The sequence below is a fragment of the Mastomys coucha genome, unplaced genomic scaffold (assembly GCF_008632895.1).
Source record: "Mastomys coucha isolate ucsf_1 unplaced genomic scaffold, UCSF_Mcou_1 pScaffold1, whole genome shotgun sequence".
Classification (NCBI taxonomy): domain Eukaryota; kingdom Metazoa; phylum Chordata; class Mammalia; order Rodentia; family Muridae; genus Mastomys; species Mastomys coucha.
In genome coordinates this window covers 69,387,280-69,392,482 of record NW_022196891.1, presented here as the reverse complement: position 1 = coordinate 69,392,482, position 5,203 = coordinate 69,387,280, and the positions used below count along the sequence as shown (strand labels likewise).

The following is a 5,203-nucleotide window of genomic DNA, read 5'->3' as shown; positions in this document are numbered from 1 at the left end:
CTGAATTCAGATCTCTAGCACACAACTGTATCCCCAGCATCATGGGAGGCTTGGTGTGGGGAAGAGACAGGGAGATTCCTGAAAGCTCATTGGCCAACCATCTAGATGAATCAGGGAAATCTAGGTTCAATTAGAAAACATGTCTTAAAAATCATAAAGTAGAGATAAATTAAGGAAGAAATTATGTGTTGACCTCTGACCACCTAATGCAGGTGCATACATATGCACCTGCATCCACATAGGCATGTTCCCCCCACACATACATGCACATACATATGCACAGCACACACTTACTCATAAATACCCCCAATCAAACATTGTTGAAGGGACTATAATAATACAGTAGACCACTCTAAAGGAAATAAAAAAGTGTTGGGACATCGGAATGAGGCAGGGTGGGCTTAGGGGAGGATGTAACAGGAATCAGGGAGTGTTGAACTGTTGCTTAACAACCACTGTTTCTTCATGAGTCTTCAAATAAGTATTCCTTGTTCTTGTTCATTTTTGGGGAGTGTGGCAGTAGCTAAATTACCTTGTTTTTTTCTTTTTTTTCTCCAGCACACAGTTAACCATGTGGCTAGAAGCTCCTTCCATATCGGACATCAGGGAGAATGAACAGAGATAGCTTAAGTATTCAGTACTGAAAGAAGAGTTGTAATTAATTGAAAATAAGTCAAGAGCGGTTTGCGAGCAACCAGGAAGGAAGGGGCTGGGCAGCAGGATTCCTGTGTCACTCTCCATCATTATAGAAACTCTGAGTCACAGTTGGTTTGTTTTCTTTTTAGAAACCTACAGCACTCTACAACCAGAGCTGTGATCTTGCCTTATTAGTGATTTTTATATTAGCATATACTTAAACTTTGAATAAAACAAAACTCACTTGACCTCCGAGCATCTATGTATCAGTGTTTTCTCCTGAAAATGAGCATTTTAATTCTGTCCATCTTATAGAGCATCCTGGTATGGAACAAAGTAATAATTGTGGTGGAGGGCTTAGAATTATGTCAGACAAATAGTGATTCCTTCATTTGTGGTTAATTTTTGCTATTATTGGTGGGAGATAGGACAAAAGATCAAAGGGCAAGGTTGATTAGATAGAAGCAGGAATGGGAGGATAAAGGAAAATAATCAGAAAAGTAAAGGAAAGTCTTGTAGAGAGAACAAGCAAGGAGCACGGTGATTGACTTGTCTGTCTTGTGTCCCTGGAAACTACCTGGCCCTAGGACACATGGAAGACAGTCAGAGTTCACAAAACCACGAGATAGTTGAATCAGAGCATAAGACTCTTAAATCTTGGTTTTGAAAAAGCTTTTCCAGCACAAAGAAGTCATGAGTTCATCGTTTCCAACTTCCCTGGAATCAGTAATAGCAGAGAAATATAGAGAGTTCTACATACAGTTCTCCCCAGCCCACTGTTCCACTGCTCTGATGCTGGGGAGAGGTAGAAAAGCAATATGGAACTCCATGTTCAGTATAGAATAGAAGTGACCACTCCACCAGGGATGGCAGCAGAAGGATCTAGAGCTCACTGTACCCTTAGGAAGTATCTACAATAGTCCTTAAGAGGGGATACATGACACTTAGGGTGATGGGTTCTTCTGAGTTCTTTGAGAAAAGGCCCCATTTATCATTTTGAGGATCCCTGACAAAATGAATATGTCATCCCTGGTTTCCTTTTAGAACCCTACCACTCTGTACTCAAACTCAAACAGCTACCATTTTTCTGCCTTTTTGCTTCCTTGGACCATTACATAAAAAACAAAGTCCTGCCTAGGATCTCTGTACAACAGAGCCAGAACCTTTCCTAGTAAAGCATAAAACACAAGTGTGAAGAACACAGCAATAGAATTTGCTAGAATATACAGGTGTTTGAGGCAGGCTCTCACTATGTATGGAGGGCTGGCTTGGAACTCCCTATGTAGACTAGAATGGTCTGGAGTTCACTGCCTCTGTCTCCTAAGCAATAGGATTAAAGGTATATACTGTTACACTAGGCTAATGTTTTTTCAAAGACTTACTATATTCAGACACACACACACACACACACACACACACACACCACCACCATTTCAACAACAATAACAAAACAATAACAGGAATCAACAATCATTGGTCATTGACATATTTCAATATCACTGGCCTCAGTTCTCCCCATAAAAATACATGGGGTAACAGAATGGTTGTGAAAACAGGATCTATCCTTCTGCTGCCTCCAAGAAATGAAGAAATGGTTCAATATATATAAAAAAATCAATACATGTAATATACCATATAAAGAAGTAAATGAAAAAACCCACATGATCATCTCATTAGATGCAGAACAAGACTTTGACAAAAGTCTTCATGATAAAAGTCCTCAAGAGATTAAAGATGCAAGAAATATACATCAACATAATAAAGGCAGTTTCCAACAAGCCTATAGCCAATATCAAATTAAATGGAGAGAAACTCAAATGAATTCCACTAAAATCACGAACGAGGCAAGCTTGTCCACTCTCTCCATACCTAAGCAACAAGGACCTGAAGGAGATCAAGGGGAAATAAATTGATAAGGAAGAATTCAAAGAATCTTTATCTGCAGATGATGTGATAACATTTATAAGTGATCCCAAAAATTCTTCCTGAAAAATAATACAACTGTAAAGACTTTCATTGATATATCCAGATACGGAATTAACTCATAAAAATCATAGCTATTCTATATGCAAACTACAAATGAACTAAGGAAAAAAATCCTGAAACAATACCTTTCACAATATGATAAATTGTATAAAATATCGTATGGTAACTAACTAAGCAAGTGGAAGACTTGTATGATAAAAAGTTTAGCCTTTTAAGAAAAAAATAGACACAAATATCATAAGATGGAAAGATCTTCCATACTCATAGACCAGTAGGATTAACACAGTAAACAAAAAAAGCATTCTACAAAGTCAATTCAATCCCTACTAAGATCCAACACAATTCTTCAAAGATCCTGAAAGTATAATTCTCAATTTCATATGAAAAAAACCAAAACAGAATAGCTAAAACAATTCTGAACAATAAAAAATTGCTGGAGGTCTCAGCATTGCTGATCTCAAGTAATATTACAAAGCTATAGTAAAAAAAAAATCATGGTACCGATACAAAAACAGACAAGTTTATCAGTCAAATTGAATTGAAAATCCAGACATAAATACATAGGCCTATGGACACTTTTTAAAAAAGTAAATAAACTAGAAAGACACATTGGAAAACAGCATCTTCAACAAGTGGTGCTGGTAAAAGTGGATGTCTGTATGTAAAAGAATGCAAAAGGTCCATACTTATCATCCTGAACAAGACTCAAATGCAAATGGATCAAAGACCTCAACATAAAAACTAATAGAATGGTGGGGCACACCCTTGTACTCATTGACTCAGGAGAAGACTTCTTGAACATAACACTGAAGGTGCAGGCAGTAAGATTGAAAACTAATAAACCTGACTTCATGAAACTGAAAAGCTTCTGTAAGGCAGAGCACATTGTCATTCAGACAAAATGGCAGCCTACAGAATGGGAAAAGATTTTACCAACTCTACATTTGATAGAGGACTAATATCTAAAATACATAAAGATCTCAAGAAGCTAGATATCAAGAACCTAAATAATCCAATTAAAAAATGGAGGTATATATCTAAACAAAATTCTCAATAGAGGAAACTCAAGTGGCTGAGAAACACTTAAAGAAATGTTCAACATCCTTAGCCATCAGGGAAATGCAAACCAAAAGTATTTTGAGATGTCATTTCACACCTGTCAGAATGGCTAAGATCCGTAACACAAGTGACAACCCATTTCGTCAAAGATGTGCACTAAGGGAAACACTCATTTGTTGCTGGTAGGAGTGCAAATTTGTATAGTCACTATGGAAATTGATGTGGCCATTCCTCAGAAAGTTGAGAATCAGTCTACTACAAGACCCATCTATATCACTCTTGGGCACATACTGACAAGATGCTTCATATGACTACAGGCACACTTGCTTAACCATGCTCATGGCTGTTTAATTCTTAATAGCCCCAAATGAGAAAAAAATCTAGATATCTCTTCAGAGAAGAATGAAAAAAGACACTGCAATACATTTACACCATGGAGTATTACTCAACTCTTTAAAGAATTGGCATAATGGAATTTGCAATCAAATGGACGGACGTAGAAAAAAAAAAACATCCTAAGTGAAGTAACTCAAACCCAGAAAAGTATATATGCTATGTATTCACTCATATGTGGATATTCGACATTAAATAAAGATTTACCCACTATTTTCCATAGACCCAGAGAGGCTAGGTATAGAGTAAGGGAAATGGGAGACACATCACATGGATCTCCCTCGAAGGGGTAATAGAGTAAATTTTATGTGTGGACTGAGGACAGGAGGGAACAGGAACAGGAGGGGAGGAGTAGGTGGGGAGATAGGGTTGAAGGAGAGAATGTAGGGAGAGACACCTGGGATTAGGGGCATTTGTGGATGACATAGAAACCCAATGCAGTGGAAATTTTCCTAAAATATATGAAGACAATTCTAATCAGGTCCCTTAACAACTGGGGAGATAGAGCCCCAACTGCCCATTTCCTTTTTACCAAAGGAAGCTTCCAGTAGCAAGGTTGGGTTGCACTTCATTGAGTTGTTAGCCAAGGGAGTCTCATGGAAATGCCCAAAGACCCAGGCTGTTGCTAAGACAATGGGTTGCTCTCCACAAACTGACAATGGGACCCCATTGCAGAGAACAACACCCACACAACTCATTAAACACAGAGAAATTGAGCTGGTGCCTACATGGAACATAGCCTTTACCCCTATGTTCCAGTATCTCTGGTGTGGGCAGCTTACTCTGTCAGCTACCAAAAGAGAAAGTAAACACCAACCCAGCCACAAAACCGTTGATGTATAATCTGTCCTGCATCAAGATATGCTAGGACAACAGTGGACCAGAACTTGTGGCCATAACCAACCAGTGTCTTATTTGACTTAAGACCTGCATTATGAGATGGAAGCCATTCATCACACTGCTTGGGTGACCCAGAGACTAGATAGCTCACAGATCTGGGGTAAAACCAAACATTTCTGGTCTTAATTTTAAAAGTATCAAAAAAAAATGATCCCTAATGATATTCTGCTATACTCATAGATCAGTGTCTTTTTCAGCCATCATTAGAGAGGCTTCCTCCTGCAGCAGA

At 38.3% G+C, this 5,203-nt stretch overlaps 1 protein-coding gene across 6 annotated transcripts in view; it reads right to left on the bottom strand.

Annotated features, from left to right (window-relative positions):
• Nucleotides 1-5,203, bottom strand: part of LOC116103577 (SLAM family member 5-like) — a 204,889-nt gene that overhangs the window by 34,982 nt on the left and 164,704 nt on the right. The gene's annotated exons all lie outside the window — the stretch shown is intronic.